The sequence below is a fragment of the Macrobrachium rosenbergii genome, chromosome 27 (assembly GCF_040412425.1).
Source record: "Macrobrachium rosenbergii isolate ZJJX-2024 chromosome 27, ASM4041242v1, whole genome shotgun sequence".
NCBI classification, from domain to species: domain Eukaryota; kingdom Metazoa; phylum Arthropoda; class Malacostraca; order Decapoda; family Palaemonidae; genus Macrobrachium; species Macrobrachium rosenbergii.
The window spans coordinates 6,718,412-6,739,947 of record NC_089767.1 but is presented as its reverse complement, the minus strand read 5'-3'; the positions used below and the strand labels follow the sequence as shown (position 1 = coordinate 6,739,947).

Sequence of the window (21,536 nt, the reverse complement as noted above, 5' to 3'; positions counted from 1 at the left end):
GCTTGTAGCATAGGTTTGCAAGTTGCATAATAATAATAATAATAATAATAATAATAATAATAATAATAATAATAATAATAATAATAATAATGCCATTACTGTCAAATTTAACTAAACTGAAATCTTTCAAACAGAATAAGAAATATGAACTAAACATTCTGAATAATGTGCGTGTTATGAATACATATACTTCACCACTCACTTTTCTATAGCCTTTCTAGGTAGGAATCTCCGTTGGGTGCGAAGGAAAACAATCAGATAATATGTGATTACTTCTCTTTAATAAGCCCGGACTTCTGTCCATTCGAATGACTGCGTCGCCATAATATGCCTTCAGGAAATGCTGATACAATGTCCCAGGATAGTCACGACTGTGATTAAGAATTTTCTCATTCATAGCCTGTGTAACCTTAAGAATCTCTCTCTCTCTCTCTCTCTCTCTCTCTCTCTCTCTCTCTCTCTCTCTCTCTCTCTCTCTCTCTCTCTATATATATATATATATATATATATATATATATATATATATATATATATATACAGTATATATATATATATATATATATATATATATATATATATATATATATATATATATATATATATATAATATATATATATATATATAGTATATATATATATATATATATATATATATATATATATATATATATAATATATATATATATATATATATATATATATAATATATATATATATATATCTCGAGAGAGAAATAATTAAAAATAGTCCTCTTTTTCTGAGAACTTTTCTTGAATTAAAACTGCAAACTCTGTACCCCGCGGCCGCGGAGGATTTCATCAAATTTATGCACCATTGCCCCACGCCCTGAAGAAGCACTGCGCCATTTGTGAAGCCTCTCATCTTGCAAATGGTGGGAAAGGAATTGTCTCTAGTTGCAAGGACTTTAATAAGAGAGGAATATTCATGAGAGAATCCTTTAGTTTATTACCCACTGGCTGCGTTCGTGGGTTCCGTTCTCTGAAACATCTGCCGCGATTTGGGTCGTTGGAGGAAACTTATCTTGTGCCAGTATCACGGGTTCTTGTTCTTATGAGTAGCTGGTAAAAAGCTTCTATAGGTCATGTTTGCATGAGCAGCTAGTAAAACAAGCATCTAAAGGACATGTTTGCACAAGCAGCTAGTGTAAAAGCACCTATAAGTCATGTTTGCTCTTACAGCTAATAAAAAAGCATCTAAAGGCCATGTCTGCTCTTCCAGCTAGTAAAAAAAAAAGCATCTATAAGCTTGCAAGAGCAGCTAGTGAAAAAGCATCTAAAGGCCATGTTTGCACTTTCACCTAGTAAGAAATCATTTCAAGCGCCATCCAGTAAAACCTTGGGTCTACCTGAACGACTGATGATTTGAAATACGTCAGACTCTCTCTCTCTCTCTCTCTCTCTCTCTCTCTCTCTCTCTCAACGCCACTTGGAACTTCACCAAGTGCACCTGATCAGCTGGGGTAAGTAAACAAGTCTGATTTACTTAAACAAATTCATAACCTGTCTGAAATAATCTTTGGAGCCACATAGCGTCTGTAATGCATTAGACATAAAACAATGACTTCAAAAATATTCTCAGACAGTCTCTATTCTTCCTTGACACAAACACAATAGAAATACGGGTAAGCTGTGTATGTATTTAGTTCAATCTTTTATGTATACCATTTCATACAGTGGCGCTTTCTGTCTGCTGTAATTCTTTTCAATGAAAACAAGTGAAAACAATCGAGTTTTCTGTCCTGTGGTGGCCTCAGCCGCGGTCCACGAAACTCAGCCACGGGCGGTTGTGGCCTATGTTGCTGGTACCTATAGCGCTGCCAGAAGTACGACTATGGCTAACTTCACCCTTAAATAAAATTAAAACACTACAGACTGTGTGCTTGCTTGACAGACTTTATATCAAAAGCACTGATAAGCGAAGTCTGAATTAAATGCAGTCTGTTTTGCCATCCATTTCACACTCAGAATTTCGTCACCTTGACCTCCGAAATTCATTTGAAAGGTTGTTTCTATTATTATTATTATTATTATTATTATTATTATTATTATTATTATTATTATTTGGCAGCAGACCCTCTTTTATTATTATTATTATTATTATTATTATTATTATTATTATCATTTCAGTAGATGAAACCTATTCACATGGAACAAGCACACCAAAGGGGCCACTGACTTGAAATTCAAGCTTCCAAAGAATGTTGGTTTCAACCTCCCACCGCAGCAGACACCCCCACACTGCAGCAGTAACTGATCTTGATACAGAGCCAGTGTTTTTCGTCGCCCTGGGGGATACCAGCGGACCAAGTATGCCTTCATGAACTATCTCAAGAACGGATGCCCAGCGTAAGTAAAATTCTTGGAAATCCTTCAGTTCCCAACCACATGTTTTGAGACGAGGCCATTTCTTGAATATGTCTCGTTACAAATAACGCCTGCATCCCGAGTTAATTTTATATTTCATTTCTCTGTTTGTCTTGCAGTTCCTTAACTGTGGAACACAGATCATTAAAGATTTGTCTGTATTCATCTCCTAAGAATATTCAGAAACGATAGGAATATAGTCGAGTACTTAGTAACACAAAGGTGAAAGTATAATTACAAGCAATTTTTAATCCATTTCTTCCTTTCGCAAGAAACATGGAAGACAATGGATTACTATCCCAATGTTTCATTATGCTCTTAATAAAGTAACTCCACTAGGTTTAAGAACTTGTCTAATCCAGCTTTCATCTTTCGGATCAACATTACGGCTTCAAAATGACAAGGTCCAATTCATAATTATGTTTTCGTCATCAATGTAGAGCGATAGCCCTCTCCTGTGCGAACAAATTTCAGCTTTTCATCTAACTAATATTGGTTTTGAAAGTGTAATATCTGTTCACTACCTTTACGCCCTTTTATCCGAAGGCGCTGCTGTTTCTCGAAGGCAACGAATTCCTTGATAAGTTTGAAGTGTCTTAACGAAGAAATTGGGAGGCTTGTCTGTGACATGTGAAACATCTGGGAACTCAGAAATCTTTCCTTCAGTAAACTGCTGAAGAATGAAAATGAAGTGCAAAATTTGAGAGGAGTTACAGTTCTGAATAAACGAACTGCTCTCTGGATATTAAGAGCTCTCAATACCTTTTGAAGTATTGGAAGCAATAATTAGAGGGGAGGTACAAAATACGATATTTTACACAGAAGTATCCTACGAATTGTGACAAGTGAATTATCCGTGGAAGGGCAAGAAAATCCAATGACAAAGTGAGACATCTGATAAATATACTGGAAAATGACGGAATGTTCCCGAACAGCAGATACAGGGCTTTGGAAATTCCTGACACCCAGTCGCCATTCTGACAAAACTGAAAAATTATTGGTGATTCAACAAGCAGATAAATTCAAAGACAGATAACCTGACAAATAGGAGAGCCAAATGGAATGGGATTCGGCTTAATGAAGTTAGATTTAACTACAGAAGATTAGAATACAGAATTAAGGCCAAAAGTCAAGCGATGGGACCTATGAGGTCATTCAGCTCTGAAACGGGAACTTATAGCAAAAAGTTTTGTAAGTTGCAACAGGAGGAAAACCTCGCAGTTGCAATATGAACCAATTGTCAGGAGAGGGTGGAAAGTAAGATGGATGAAAGAGAATGTGAATGGAAGCACAGTAAAAGGAATGAAAGGGGTTGCAGCTAGGGGCAGAAGGGATGCTACAAAGAACCTAAAGTAATGCCTACAGTGCTCCGCATTAGGTGCGCTGATGGCACAACCCCCCCGCGGGCGATTTAACTACAATGAAAATCCAAATTCAAGATAACAAATTTCTTCCTTGTCTCCCAATTTCCTTCGGCCCCGCATGTCGCTGTTTCTCTCTCTCTCTCTCTCTCTCTCTCTCTCTCTCTCTCTCTCTCTCTCTCTCTCTCTCTCTCTATAGAACCAATCACTTTTCTGCGTGACTGATCACGTGACATTCAGACTCGCAATCAGAATGTCGAAAATATCACCCTTCTCTGGAGGACGTGGTCTCTTAGAATCCTATATTGCCAACCCTCTTCGACTGAAACTTTCATTTTACACTGGGAATCAATAACAAACTTTCATTTTACATTGGGAATCAATGACTAACTTTCATTGTACATTGGGAATCAATGACAAACTTTCATTTTACATTGGGAATCAATGACAAACTTTCATTTTACATTGGGAATCAATGACCCACTTTCATTTTACATTGGGAATCAATGACTAACTTTCATTGTACATTGCGAATCAATGACCCAGCTTCATTTTACATTGGGAATCAATGGCCATCTTTCACTTCGCATTGGGAATCAATGACCAACTTTCACCTTACATTGCGAATCAATGATCAGAGATAAGTGCTTCCTCCTTCGTATTGGAAAAGGAAATTGGAGGTTACGAGTTTTTGGATGGCTGCCCTCAGGAAAGTCGATTAAAATACTGGATATTTTTTGCTGACACTAGCAAGTATTTGTCCTTACCAAATGACTGTGAAGAAAGTAATCGACAAGCACTTTCTTTTCTTTTTTTTTTACAGAAAATGGCTTATTAATGCTGAATCATGATTTGGTTTACCACTGGAAAATTTCGGAATTTTCCTCTATGGCGAGAACTGTCGTTATTTGCCAACAATCCGCCAGAATTTAACTTTGCCCAATTCTTTATATATATATATATATATATATATATATATATATATATATATATATATATATATATATATATATATATATATATATATATATATATATATGATGCATAGCAGTACGACACGTGGGCAACTATTCTGAAGCATCACCTCCTTTTCTCCGATAACATCGAACAAAAGGTATTGGAAAAGCCAAGGGGAAATAAGGGAATAATTTTTCCTTTCGTAAGGCAGGTCAGCCCATCGCACTCAAGACAGACCCGTAATATATGGAGAGAGAGAGAGAGAGAGAGAGAGAGAGAGAGAGAGAGAGAGAGAGAGAGAGAGAGAGAGAGAGAGATGGTGTATGAAAGGGTGATGATAAAAATTACTTTCATTCCTTTTACAAGCGAATATTCAACAAGCATTATCTGACTCCCAGGAAGATCTAGTTTCAGCATTTGGAAATCTCGGCAACCTGAGAAACACTACCGAACACTAACCTGCATCTCAGATGTAAATCTGATCACGACTGTCGATCCTAATTTCCTCAGAAGTACACTTGGAATACCAACGAGTGGAAATGAAAGACATTCTTCATCTCTGATGACAGAAGCCCTTTCAAAGTTTTCCAGAGAGAGAGAGAGAGAGAGAGAGAGAGAGAGAGAGAGAGAGAGAGAGAGAAAGCGCTCAATAATTTTGCGGAACGAGAGGAAAGCTCTTGGTCGCAGACGTCGACGCTGACTCAGCAAAAATCTGAAATTCCGAAAATGGTGCCTCAGAAGAGAGGATCCCTTAGGTCTACAGGCGGTCCTTCTTCCGGACTAGAGATTTTACCTAAACGAATAATAATAATAATAATAATAATAATAATAATAATAATAATAATAATAATAATAATAAGAAGAAGAAGAAGAAGAAGAAGAAGAAGAAGAAGAAGAAGAAGAAGAAGAAGAAGAAGAAGAAGAAGAAGAAGAAGAACCAAATATGTCCAAAGACCATAAACCACAGAGCAAGCGAATGTCCGGCGCTTGCACAGAACCAGTACAAAAAGAGGCATGATTCAGAAGCAAAAGCCCTCCACTGGAGCCTGTGCAAGAAGCACCAGCTAGCTTGCAGTAATAAGCGGTACGAACACCAACCTGAGGGAGTGATAGAAAACGAACAGGCAAAGATCCTCTGGGACTATGGTATCAGAACAGATAGGGTGATACGTGCCAATAGACCAGACGTGACGTTGATTGACGAAACCAAGAAGAAAGTATCACTCACTGATGTCGCAATACCATGGGACACCAGAGTAGATGAGAAAGGAGAAAAATTGATAAGTATCAAGACCTGAAAACCGGAATAAGAAGGATATGGGATATGCCAGTGGAAATTGTACCTTTAATCATAGGAACACTAGGCATGATCCCAAGATCCCTGAAAAGGAATCTGGAAAAACTAGATGCCGAAGTAGCTCCAGGACTCACGAAGAGGAGTGTGCTACTAGAAACAGCGCACATAGTGAAAAAAGTGATGGACTCCTAAGGAGGCAGGATGCAACCCAGAACCCCACATTATAAAAACCACCCAGTCGAATAGGATGACTGTGAATAGAAAACAAAATAATAATAATAATAATAATAATAATAATAATAATAATAATAATTATTATTATTATTATTATTATTATTATTATTATTATTATTATTATTATTATTATTATTATTATATTCGAAAGAAGTAACAGAAGGTAGTGGGAAATACAGAGGAGATCAGTTATTAGAAAAACGGATAAATTAAAAAATTAATAAATACATAAATAAAAATGTAAGAAAATCACTGAAATTCAAGGAAAACTATATTAGACTAGTAATGATTTGCATCTTCGCATTAGAATGTTAACTGTGAATTACGGATATAAGCTGAATGTATGGAGAAGGTTTTGTGTTATAAAAAACTAACTTAATATAAGGTCAAATTTGTCATGGTCCTTTTTACGCGTACAATTATAATTATTCTGCCTCGCTATTAAAAACATGAGATACTTATATTGAATATAAAGGGAAGATACCCCTACAGAAATAATTTTGTAGAATACTAACTTTACAAATAATGACCCGCACAACATTATGCAAATGAATCTTCCCAGAACTCGCGGTACTAGAAATTAATGGACTGGACAGCTTTTAGTTCTTATAACACTCACGTTAGTTTAGAAACTGTAGTTGTATTTGTATATGGAAATAGGTTCCGTTTATACATATATATAATATAAAACTGAATCAAGAAAATATGGAACGCGATGAATATATAAATAAAGACAAAACCCACAAAGGAAAGAGAAACACTGGAGTGCTGCGAGGCCTTTCGACTGTCGTCCTTTACTTAGCAGACGACAGTCGAAAGGCCTGCAGCACTCCAGTGTTTCTCTTCCTTCGTGGATTCTGTCTTTATTTACACACACACACACACACACACACACACACATATATATATATATATATATATATATATATATATATATATATATATATATATATATATATATATATATATATACGTGAGTATATATATATCATATATATACATATATAATATACAGCATATATATAGAGGAAGATATAATATATATATATATATATATATATATATATATATATATATATATATATATATATATATATATATATATATATATATATATATATATATATATATATATATATTATATATATATATATATATATATATATATTATATATATATATATATTATATATATATATATATTATATATATATATATATTATATATATATTATATATATATATATATATATATATATATATATATATATCGACGGGGTAACGAGGGAGAGCACAGTGCATTTTCATGATTTATTGTGCCGACGTTTCACAACACATCTCGGTTGCATTTTCAAGGCTGTAAAAATTTGAACACCATACTACTCGTAATAACTCTTAGAATATTTCGACAAAATATATAGATTTATTACATTGACATCCCCAGTAAAAGTAAAATATAGCAGAATAGTGATGTCAGCGTATAATGCTGAATGAAACTCTCAGCCGCGGCCCATGAAACTTTCAGCCGCGGCCCATCAAACTTTCAGCCGCGGCCCATGAAACTTTCAGCCGCGGCCCATGAAACACTCAGCCACGGCCCATGAAACTTTCAGTCCCAGCCCGGTGGTAGCCTGTGTCGTTGCTTGATCATGGCTGACGTTAACCTTATATAAAATAAAAACTACTGAAGCTAGAGGGCTGCAATTTGGTATGTTTGATGACTGGAGGGTGGATGATCAACATACCAATTTCCAGCCCTCCAGCCTCAGTAGGTTTTAAGATCTGAGGGCGGACGGACAGACAAAAAAGCCGTCTCAATACTTTTCTTTCACAGAAAGCTAAAAACGAACCCACCTCCACACGCAAAAAAAAAAAAAAAAAAAAAAAATCGGCTTTGTCCCATTATATCACACTTTCTAAAAACCTTTCAGCGGGCGACTCCCAGACAACAAATGGTGTTGACTGGGATTTTCTTCCCCCAGCCTAAAGGAAAAGGCTTCCTTGAAGCGATTTATTGCCCGGCAGCGAAGCCGTAATGGGTGGCTGTAAAACTCCCACCGTGCCTTTTGTGGGACCGCCTAGGAAAAATCGACTTATGGCTCGAGGTAGGAACAGTTCCTGATTTTTCTGTTTTTTTTCAGGATTTTTTCAATCAGCCATCTCTTCAATAAAAATTGTTTTTATATTTTTTCTATGCGGGACGTTATTTACGCTTTCTAAATATTAAAAAAATTGCCATTTCAGTCAACCATCTCTTAAATAAAAATTGTTTTTATATTTTTTCTATGCGGGAGGTTATTTGCACTTTCTAAATATTAAAAAAATTGCCATTTCAGTCAACCATCTCTTCAATAAAAATTGTATTTAGAATTTTTTCTGTGCGGGACGTTATTTACGCTTTCTAAATATTAAAAAAATGGCCATTTCAGTCAACCATCTCTCAAAATTGTTTTTAGATTTTTTTCATGGTGGAATTCATAGCGTTATTTAAGCTTTCTAAATATTAAAAAAAATTGCCATTTAGTCAACCATCTCTTGAATAAAAATTTTTAGATTTTTTTTCATGCTGGAATTCATAGAGTTATTTAAGCTCTCTAAAAATAAAAAAAAAAAAAAATTGGCATTTAGTCAACCATCTCTTGAATAAAAATTTTTAGATTTTTTTCTATGCGAGAATTCATAATGCTATTTAAGCCTTACAGATATAAAAAAAAATTGCCATTCAGTCAACCCAACCATCTCTTGAATAAAAACTGTTTTTAGATTTTTTCTATGCGGGGCGTTATTTAAGCTTTGTAGATATATAAAAAAATGCCATTCAGTCAGCCATCTCTTGAATAAAAACTGTATTTAGTTTTTTTATGCGGGAATTCATAAAGTTATTTAAGCTTTCTAGATATGTAAAAAAAATTCCTTGAATAAAAATTGTTTTTAGATATTTTCTGTGCGGAAATTCATGTTATTTTAGATTTCTGGACATAAAAAAAAATTGCCATTCAGTCTCTTGAATGAAAATTGTTTTCAGATTTTTTTATGAGAGATTTCATAACGTTCAGGTTGCTAAATATGAAGAAATGCCATTCATCAATCATCTCTTGGATAAGAACTGCCTTCAGATCTGTTTTTAGTTTTCTGTAAAAGAAAACTATTGTGCCGGCTTTGACTTTGTCCGTCCGCACTTTTTCTGTCCGCCCGCAGACCTTAAAAACTACTGAGGCTAGAGGGCTGCAAATTGCTATGTTGATCATCCACCCTCCAATCATCAAACATACTAAATTGCAGCCTTCTCGCCTCAGTAGTTTTTATTTTAAGGTTAAAGTTAGCCATAATCGTGCATCTGGCAACGATATAGAGCAGAACGCCACCAGGCCGTGTTTAGAGAGAGAGAGAGAATTGTACAAAGAAAACTTGAAAGGTTCAAGTGAAATATTAGTGAATAGAAGGTAAGGAATAGAATAGAATATACAATTTAGGCCAAAAGCCAAGCGCTAGGACCTATGAGGTCATTAAGCACTGAAAGGAAAATTGGGAGTGAAAGGTTACAAAGGTGTAACAGGAGGAAAACCTCAAAGCAGTTGCACTTTGAATCAATTGTTAGGAGAGGGTGGAAAGTAAGTTGGAGGAGAGAGAATATGAACGGAGGTACGGCAAAAGGAACGAAAGGGGTTGCAGCTAGGGGCCGAAGGGACGCTGCAAAGAACCTTCTAGTAATGCCTACAGTGCACCGCGCGTGAGATGCACTGACGGCACTACCGCCCCTATGGGAGAACAGGTCAAGATTACAGAACTACATATAATAATTTATCTAATTACATATAATTACCTCGAGGTCTAACAACGGCGATGTAATTATTACGAAGAACTCACCCCCTCTCCCTTTCGGCAACAGCCTACCCCCCCTCCCCCACCAAAAGAAAGACCAACAACAATATAATTTCCATAAACTTCACTTCTCTCTCTTATTCCCATTATTATGATTATAATGTCATGATCTAGTACTAAAGGTGTATTAAAAAAAAAGGTATATAACATACAATTATATTTGTACTGTTAAATTCACTTAACCTTATGCATTTTATGACTTTCAAGTTGACTACAAATGACACTATTAAAATAAGAAATATTTATATTTGCTCAACGTGTAACCATAATATCTAATCTCGCGAAAGAGCAGCAGTTGATAAATTTCTGTAACAATTGACCGGTTGTGTATCAATTCCGGTAATATTATACAAGAGAAGTAACTGAAGAATTGGCAAGTAAAGATATCCCTCCGACAGAAATTATGTTATTACCGAGAGAGAGAGAGAGAGAGAGAGAGAGAGAGAGAGAGAGAGAGAGAGAGAGAGAGAGAGAGAGAGACTCACTGCCACTGACCATCATTTAATTAGGAAATATAGGCGACAGGGTCTTATATCCACACACTGCAGTTTCACTCACAATAACAATGACATGTTTTTGCTCCCATCAGCACAAAGGGCAATTATTCCGAATCCATCGAAATAGGATGAGCCCTTTATTGTGTTGGGGGAAATCGCTGTCTAGCAGCGACGCAGATTGCGCTGCTTCTTCTCATTTTGAAAGTTCTGGCGATCACCTTTGTTCTCATCTGATTACAATCCTGTCTCCATTGCAATGTACTTTATTTGTCGTCAGTCTGACTATCAATTGACACATTCAGTAATAAACTCATACCCAGGAGGGTCCTCTTCATTACATTTTTATATGCACAAATATTCAAAAGCTTAAGGGATATGTCTAATCCATCCTTTCCAGCTAAAAGTTCCTCTCGCCTGTATATGATAAGCGTGAAAAGTGCAGTTCAGTCGCCATACAAAACTCCATCTGTTTTTGTTATTACTTTTGGGTGACAGCAATTGGATGTTCTTTGAAAATTTCACGGCAGAACCATTTCAGTCAATCTTATTTCCGTTTTCCCTTCCTGCTGTATTCATTTCTGAACTGTAATAGAATGTGTCCTTAGTCTTTCTGAAAGTTGAAAATTTATCTGACAAGTAAAAAATTGGCCGAAGTTTCTTCGGTGCAATTGAGTTTTCTGTACAGCCGCTACAGCGTATAATCAAGACCACCGAAAATAGATCTTTCTGTGGTCTCGGTATAATGCCGTATGAGCCGCGGCTCATGAAAGTTTAACCACGGCCAGGTGGTGGCCTATCCTATATCGCTGCCAGAAGCACGATAAAAACTGCTGAGGCTAGAGGGCTGCAATTTGGTATGTTTGATGATTGGAGGGTGGATGATCAACATACCAGTTTGCAGCCCTCTAGCCTCAGCAGTTTTTAAGATCTGAGGCCGGACAGAAGAAGTGCTTTTTAGTTTTCTGTAAAAGAAAACTACTGTGCCAGCTTTGTCTGTCCGTCCGCGCTTTTTTCTGTCCGCACTTTTTCTATCCGCCCTCAGTTCTTCAAAACTACTGAGGCTAGAGGGCTGCTAATTGGTTATGTTGATCATCCACCCACCAATCATCAATCAACCAAATTGCAGCCATCTAACCTCAGTAGTTTTTATTTTATTTAAGGTTAAAGTTAGCCGTAATCGTGCGTCTGGAAACAATATAGGACAGGCCACCACTAGTTAAAGTTTCACAGGCCGCGGCTCACAGAACATTATACCGAGACCACCGAAAGATAGATCTACTTTCGGTGGCTTTGATTATACACAGCGTAGCTGGGGGGAACGATCCTTCCCTTTGAAGGTGGAAAAGCCTTCGTCGGAGAGAGGAAGTCAATTTTCAGCAAATAAAAAATCTTTTCATCTACCGCTACATTGAACTCTGAACCTTCCGTTTTTTTTTCTATTTTTTTTTTTTTAAGGCAAAAGAAGATTACATATACAGTATGTTTCCGGGGAGAGAGCACAAGCCGTTTATTCCTAGGAATACAAGCGCTGCTCTGAAAATCTAAAAGATTTTCGACTTAAAATAGTTTATATATATATATATATATATATATATATATATCTACCTTGTATGTATGTATGTGTATATATATATAATATATATATAAAATATATAGTATATACATATATATAATAATATATAATCTACATATATATTATATATATACATAAAATATATAGTATATACATATATATAATATAATATAATTTATATATACTGTATATATATATATATATATATATATATATATAAATATATATATATATTATATGTATATGTATGTATGTATGTGTATATATGTGTGTATATGTACGTGTTTATGTATGTTTGCATATACATATATATGTATAAATATATACATATGTATATGTATAAATGTGGTTATATAAATATACACATAATATTACTTTTATTCAGCATCTAGCCATTTCCCTAAAACAATGGTCGGCTCCAGAGAAAATAAAACTTGAAAAAAAATTCATATAAACTGCTGATTTGTAGTTTTACTCTCCCAAAAAGCTCCAATAACACAGGCTGCATCATGGAACTACAGAAAAGGCTCATTCATTGCTATCTCTCAAGTACTCATAAGCTTTCTTTCATATACATCTGTCGTCTCCTTGCATTTCAGAACCATACACCCTTCTCCCCAACCTGTCGTCCCCCATTCTTTCGACACGACCAAACCATCTCGAAAAAATCTGGTTCATCCTTCACCTATGATTGCCTGTACCACTTCTACACAACTGCTTATTTATCACCACTCTAATACGCAAACAGTTCATCAAATAGCTTAAACTTTTTTTTCTTGCAACCGCATTCAATCCACATATTTCATTTCCATAAAGGAGATACGGCTCAACAAATCCTTCATCGATTCGCTCCTTGGCTTCAATAAACAATCCGAACAATGTCGTCCAATAACTCCATTCCTTCCCCATTCATTAATAGTCATTGGCCTCGTTTTCATGATTTCCATTTGCACTCATAACCTTATTCTTGCCATCAGACACTTTATTAGTTTCTACAGCTCTCTTCATTAGTCCAGATCGGCCCTGTATCATCTAAACACATCAACCATTCTACATTATACTGACAAATCATTTTCTTTTACAACAACGTTGTATCTACATCCAGAATCCTTTCCTTGAATTCTCAACCTATACTGGTCTTGAAAACCCATACAAAAATACAACAGAAACTTGACTCAGACCTGTTCTCATATAAATCTATAAGAGAGAGAGAGAGAGAGAGAGAGAGAGAGAGAGAGAGAGAGAGAGAGAGATGCCAGTTACTTCCAATTCCCTACACGTTACTCTACATATTCCTTCAACTGATACTCCTTGCTATACCACTACGAGTGATATAGCATTGCAAAATAAATACAAAAAAACATTTAAGGAAAACCACAGATTAGAAACAGACAAAATTAAACAAACAAGTAAAAAATGCGCCAAAGTTTCTTCGGAGCAATCTACTTTTCTGTACAGCATATAATCAAGGCCATCGAAAATTGATCTATCTTTCGGTGGTCTCGGTATAATGCAGTATGAGACGCGGCCCGTGAAACTTAAACCACGGCCTGGTGGTGGCCTGGCCTATATCGTTGCCAGAAGCACGATTACGGCTAACTTCAACCTTAATTAAAAACTACTGAGGCTACAAGGCTACAATTTGCTATGTTTGTTGGTTGGAGGGTGGATGATCAACATACCAATTTCCAGCCCTCTAGCCTGAGCAGTTTTGAAAATCGGAGGGCGGATAGAAAAAGGTGCGGACGGACAGACAAAGCCGGCACAATAGTTTTCTTTTCAGAGAACAAAAAAGAATACAAAAGAATAAAAACGAAAAGAACTTCGAAATCAAAAGACCCAGGGGTCTTCGAATCTGGAAAAATAGATTCCTGTCCTCGGTCCAATTTTCAGCCTCCATTACCGAAACATCACTGCCTCTTTTTACTGCTTCGCTGAACAATCATATTCTTCCCCCTGCCTCGTGCGAGTGTATTCATTATTTCTGCTACATGTACTACAAAGGACAAAGGATTAACTCTGTATTCGAGAAGAAGAAGAACTAGTTTGAAGTTTCAAAAACAATATTATTACGTTTGCAAGTTCAGACGGATTTGATGCATTCCACGGACGAATGAGACCTTCATTTACTTTTCAAAGAAGCGAAATATGTAGAGACAACGTGAACTAGCCGGTCCAGAAAAATTTTATTTGGGGGGCGCCATTCCATATATATATATATATATATATATATATATATATATATATATATATATACATAATACATACATACATACATACATATATATATATATATATATATATATATATATATATATATATATATATATATATATATATATATATATATATATATATATATATGAATGTCTTTTCCTGTAATACTACAGTGTAATATGAGAATAAGAAGGCCCATAAAACACTATTTAAACGTTGAAACCATATATTTCGGGCACTTGTTTCTGTGCCCCTGTTCACTGGTAGAATATGGACAGGTGGAAAGTTACAATGGTATATATACAAAAACATGAAGGTGTGGCCTCCTTAACATCGGAGGCCTAAGGCCACACCTTCATGTTTTTGTATATATACCATTGTAACTTTCCACCTGTCCATATTCTACCAGTGAACAGGGGCACAGAAACAAGTGCCCTGAAATATATGGTTTCAATGTTTAAATAGTGTTTTATGGGCCTTCTTATTTTCATATATATATATATATATATATATATATATATATATATATATATATATATATATACATATACACACACACACACACACACACATATATATATATATATATATATATATATATATATATATATATATATATATATATATATATATATATATATATATATATATATATATATATTCTCGATTTTTTTTATTTTTTCCCATTTTCATATTTCTCATTTTTTATTATTATCTTAATCTTCAATATTGTTATTTTGTCATTTTTCATGAGGGGGCATGTGCCCAGGTGGCAACCCCCCCCACCTCCCGCCACTGGATCCGCTGATTTTTTTTTTCTTTTGTTAATGTTTTCACTTCCATCGGGGTGGGTATGCGTGGACGGTATGTTATCCAGATAAGAAAGGGAAGGAAAGGCTTCTAAGCAAGAATAGATGTGAAAGAACAGTTTGAAAAAATCCTTTCCTCAAAAAGAAAGTAAATATTAGAAAAATGATTTATGGGGTGTTGATCTTACATACATTTTCTCGAAAGCTCTTGTATTCTGAAGAGAAGGGGAAATCTACTTCAAATTTTACTTTAAAAATTCAGGATGCGGAATCCAATGAATGCTGAAAGGAGAATTCAACGGCAAAAGTATATCGAGAAAGAAAAATTACGAATTTCTGCTAGTGATGGAAATACTGCCTGGCCTTTAAAAGAAAAGCTACATATGGCTGAAATAATTTAAACAGATTTAAATTTAAATTTAAATTTAAACAATCACTCATAACTCCGAAATAATAAGCAAACAAGTACAAAATGAGCCAAAGTTTCTTCGGCGCGATCGAGTTTTCTGTACAGCGTATAATCAAGGCCACCGAAAATAGATCTATCTTTCGGTGGTCTCGGTGTAATGCTGTTTGAGCCGCGGCCCATGAAACTCTAACCACGGTTGTGGCCTGGCCCATATCGTTGCCAGAAGCACGATTAAGGCTAACTCTAACCTTGAGTAATATAAAAAAAACTGAGATTAGAGGGCTGCAATTTGGTATGTTTGATGACTGGAGGGTGGATGATCAACATACCAATTTGCAGCCCTCTAGCCTCAGTAGCTTTTAAGATCTGAGGGCGGACAGACAAAACCGTCGCAACAGTTTTCTTGTACAGAAAACTCAAAACGAAAAAGTACGGTATAAATCTAGATATTCCTGTGTCATCGTATCTGATCTGAACAGCTTATACTCGACAGCACTGCTTCAAAAATAATGATGAGTGATAAAAAACTAAAAAAAAAAAAAAAAAAATAATCGCTTTCCAATTCGTTAAGAGCATCCCTTCCTGCAAGGGCCATCCGTTTTTAACGAGGGGAACTCGAACAAAGATTTAATCAATGGTTTTGACCTCCATGTCAAGGGTGACCAAACCATGAGGGCATAAGGCCACAGATGTTCGGAAATTTGAAATACGTTTGAGGGATTGGAATTGTCCGATTTATATTCGTCTACGTTTCCACAGCCCTTCTTAACAAAGTGTTAACAATGTATTGTAAATTGAAAGAAAAAATATCCAGGGAAACAGTTATTAAACAATATATATATATATATATATATATATATATATATATATATATATATATATATATATATATATATATAATTATATATATATATATATATATATATGTGTGTGTGTGTGTGTGTGTGTGTGTAGAATCTACTGGTCACTTTTACCAGACACATACTGTATGTAATTTTGATAGCCACAATGCCCTCTTAACTTCTCGAATTCTTCTCGCTTTTTTGGATATGCTTATAACTACGAAGCCGTAACATCCAAAGGCAAGAAATTGAAGAGACTTGTGATTGCCGGCCGCGGGAGACGAACCCGCGTCACCATAACCACAAGGAGGTCACGTTGCCCGGCAACGTGACCTCCTTGTTGTTATGGTGACACGGGTTCGAACCCGCAAGTCTCTTCAATTTCTTGCGTTTGGATGTTACGGCTTCGTAGTTACAAGCATATCCAAAAAAGTGCGAAGAATTCGAGAAGTTAAGAGGGCATTGTGGCTATCAGAATTACATATATATATATATATATATATATATATATATATATATATATATATATATATATATATATATATATATATATATACATATACATACATATATATATATATATATATATATATATATATATATATATATATATATATATGATATACATGTGTCTTTCATCACCAATGTCCATTACATGCTACGCTTTGGAAACAAACAAAAAATTGCTTTATTTTCCTTCTTGACGTTAAAGGAAGCCTCTTTCTGACCAAACCATGGCAGCTCTACTCTGAGATAGTTTCAATTTTGTCTGATTCATTCAATTCAACACCCGGGTGAAGTTTATTTTAGTGTCTACGACTTTGTATTAAAAAAATGGGCAAAATTTTGAAAGAAGTTTAAGCTGAGAAGAGCAAGAAAATTTATGCCAATGTCAGCTCGAACTAACAGGGTCACTACTAGCCATCTGGCTAACACAGTTGGTAACGTGTTGGCCTTGTAATCTCGGGGACCAGCGTTCGCTCCCCGCCAAAGGGCGGATAGTGAGACTGTCTACCGGACGGTTACTGCCATGAGTGACGTCACCAGCTGACGTCAGCCCGAGAAGCAATAGCCTGTGGAGGGACTGAAACCACCAAACTTTAACTTTTAACTTCTGTTATGCAATTAGGAGGCATCACTGATGAATAGAATGGCCGATGTTAAGAAGTGAATTACAACCTCCACAAAAGAATTCATGTTAACTGTTATTTTTACAACAACACAATCGTCAGCTTGTTTGTTTGCAAGAGACATTTTTTAATATTACTAACATGTTTTAATGAAATTTGGCGACGTGTTACTTTCACATTATTCAGTAAATCTTCAATATTGCATTGTAACGCCAATTTATATGAATTTAGTGTCATTTTGGGATTTTATGGATGCTTATCATGAAAGGGGAATAGTAAAGTTTGATATGAATTTGGACCCATGCACACATCAGGCGTTATACTCAAATCTGATCGTTATTGAGACTGAATTCCAATGAAATAAAATATAGAACAGAATATAGAATTTTGGCCAAAGGCCAAGTGATGCAAATGTGGATACATAACGGGTTAAAAAATACCCAACAAACTTGTACTCAACACGCTGCAAATGTGGAATACTTAACAGGTAAAAAAATGCCCAACCAACTTGTACTCAACACCCCACAAAGGTGGCTGCATACCAGATTTAAAAAATCCCCAATGGGCTTGTACTTAACGCACAGCAAAGGTGGTTCCCAGCCCGAGAAGAACCCTAAAAGAGTTCAGAGGTCTGATTAAACAAATCATTTATAACTAACTAACAGCAAAGGTGGATACATGACGGGTAAAAAAATCCCCAACAGGCTTGTACTAAACACGCCACAAGGGTGGATATATAACGGTTTCAAAAATTTCCCAGGGGGGCTTGCACTAAACATGCCACAAAGGTGGATACATGCCAGGTTAAAAAAATCCCAAACAGGCTTGTACTTAACACGTTGCGAAGGTGGATACATAACGGGTTCAAACAAATCTCCAGCGGGCTTGCACTAAACATGCCGTAAAGGTGGCTTCATACCGGGTTCAAAAAAATCCCCAGTGGGCTTGCACTAAACACACCATAAAGGTGGATGCATACCAGGTTCAAAAAAACCTCCAGCCCGGTTGCACTAAACACGCCACAAAGGTGGATGCATACAGAGTTCAAAAAAATCCCCAGCGGGCTTGCACTAAACATGCCGTAAAGGTGGATACATACCAAGTTAAAAAAAATCACCAACCAACTTGTACTAAACATGCCACAAAGGTGGATGCATAGTGGGTTAAAAAAAATCCCCAGAGGGCTTGTATTAAACACGCTGCAAAGGTGGATGCATACAGGCTTAAAAAAAATCCCCAGTGGGCTTGTACTAAACACGCCGCAAAGGTGGATGCATACAGGGTTTAAAAAAATCTCCAGCGGGCTTGCACTAAACACGCCGCAAAGGTGGATACATACCAGGTTAAAAAAAATCCCCAACCAACTTGTACTAAACACGCTGCAAAGGTGGATGCATACAAGGTTCAAAAATATCCCCAGCAGGCTTGTACTAAACACGCCACAAATGTGGGTGCATACCGGGTTCAAAAAAAAACCAGCAGGCTTGCACTAAACATGCCACAAAGGTGGATGCATACAGGGTTTAAAAAAATCCCCAGAGGGCTTGCACCAAACACACTGCAAAGGTGGATGCATACGGGGTTAAAAAAATCCCCAGAGGGCTTGCACTAAACATGCCGCAAAGGTGGATGCATACAGGGTTAAAAAAAATCCCCAGCGGGCCTGCACTAAACATGCCTCAAAGGTGGATGCATACAGGGTTAAAAAAAATCCCCAGCAGGCTTGCACTAAACATGCCACAAAGGTGGATGCATACAGGGTTAAAAAAAAAAATCCCCAGAGGGCTTGCACTAAACACGCCGCAAAGGTGGATGCATACCGGCTTAAAAAAAATCCCAAGAGGGCTTGCACCAAACACGCTGCAAAGGTGGATACATACTGTGTTAAACGAAAATCCCCAATGGGCTTGTACTAAACACGCCGCAAGGGTGGATGCATACAAGGTTAAAAAAAATCCGCAGAGGGCTTGCACTAAACACACCGCTAAGGTGGATACATACAGGGTTAACAAAAAAATCCCCAGAGGACTTACACTAAACACGCCGCAAAGGTGGATGCATACTGTGTTAAAAAAATCCCCAGAGGGCTTGCACTAAACACACCACAAAGGTGGATGCATACAGGGTTAAAGAAAAATCCCCAGAGGGCTTGCACTAAACACACCACAAAGGTGGATGCATACCGGCTTTAAAAAAATCCCCAGAGGGCTTGCACTAAACACGCCGCAAAGGTGGATGCATACCGGGTTAAAAGAAATCCCAAGCGAGCTTGTACTAAGCAAAATACAAAAAATTGGAAATAATAATAATAATAAACAAAAACAACATTAACAGCATGCACATTAGTAACCATTATAATATGCGATAACATGATCATAAAACGAATAGCAGAGTTTCAAGAGATGAAAATTCATGGGTCTCTGTATCGTCAAGTCTAGTGTATGTAAAGAATCAACAGTAATTTTTACGTCTATTTTAAAAGTTAGTCTTTACGTCTAAACATCGACTCAGTGTTTGTCCCAATTCGATCTCTCCTAAAACTTTCAAATCTCAACTGAATTTGATATCTTTCTTACCTCACTGCAAGAATTCTAACATCTAATACTGAAGACTCCAACAGCACTGTGGCACAATACCCCTTACCTTTCGAGACAGGCCTGAAACAAACAAAAATGAATTACTAATTTAATGAGCAGACGGAATCAAAGGGCACAAAACTTATGCATCTTCAGTTCAGCATAAACATCACAGAGTGGGGTGGATTTTTTCTCATATAGGATACCCATTTCCATCTTGTTTTTCAACATGATTATACCCTTGCTGTTAAATTTTATTTTAGCTTGTCATACTAAGCCTCATCTTCGATCTGTGTATTTGATGTGACATCTCTTGCGACAAAATATCAAGATGTACACTGAATATGAAATTCTTAAATCATCAAGTACCTGACCTATTCCACGGAGACGACAATGGCCTTGACATAAGCTTGTCTGGTCACCTGGCCCGTGATATGATTTCCAGTTAACACCCTGAGTTCCAATGTTATTTATTGAGGAGCCAAAATGTGGTACTTACTGCATCGCCAGTCAAAATAAGCTCTCCAAGTATCTAACTTAACCTATTACTCAAGGCTGACAGAAATTTACATGTTAGTAGATTCAACAAGCCCAACAAACACCACTGGACTGTGGAACAGTCTCCCTGAGGTTGTCGTGCAATTGGAACTTCAAAAGTGCAAGCGAAGATGCAATGCAATACTACTGTGATGCTGCTCTCCTTGCATTGTATCACATTTTTATATATTTATCAATTTATTAATTTATTTTCTCTTTTTTAATCAGCGAGTCCAGTGGGCTTGTTCCATATGAATAGGGTTCATCTTCGAAATAATAATAATAATAATAATAATAATAATAATAATAATAATAATAATAATAATAATAATAATAATGGTTAAAAGTTAAAGTCCCCCTGGGCCTCTGTAGGCTCATAGGGCAGGCGCTGATCTTCTGTTTCTTAGGCCGACAGCCAGTGGGGGACAGGTCCCAATGCCTATGACACGTGGCCAGCATGTCGCTAGGCCCACTGTTTAACTCCCCAGCCCGAGGACTGGTACCTACTCTCCTACTGAACCTCTCGGGTTTTTTCGGACCGTTAGGTTGACGGGCTACCGGATTTGTGCAGCGGCTCAATGCAAGCCATCAGTGAGCAGCGGGATTTGAACCCCAGCCCTCTCGACTGGTAGCTGAGAATCATACCACTGCACCAGCCAAAACGTTCACTGGACTAATATGAGGTTATGATATTTCCTCAGAAAAATAACAATATTGGTGCAAATTTGATTTGATTTTATGAAATACAGGCTCACAGGGCAGTGAAATGAGGCAGCTGAAGTGATTGCACAGTAAGATACCACAGTGATCCAGAAAATAAAGATAAGGTACAA

The 21,536-nt window shown here is 36.4% G+C and overlaps 1 protein-coding gene across 1 annotated transcript in view; it reads right to left on the bottom strand.

The window, feature by feature from the left end:
- Positions 1-21,536, bottom strand: part of LOC136853386 (putative neural-cadherin 2) — a 451,957-nt gene that overhangs the window by 414,551 nt on the left and 15,870 nt on the right. Inside the window, exon 3 of the mRNA XM_067128834.1 lies at positions 20,234-20,247. The gene's annotated coding sequence lies outside the window, so the exon portion shown is untranslated. The remainder of the gene's footprint in view (positions 1-20,233; positions 20,248-21,536) is intronic.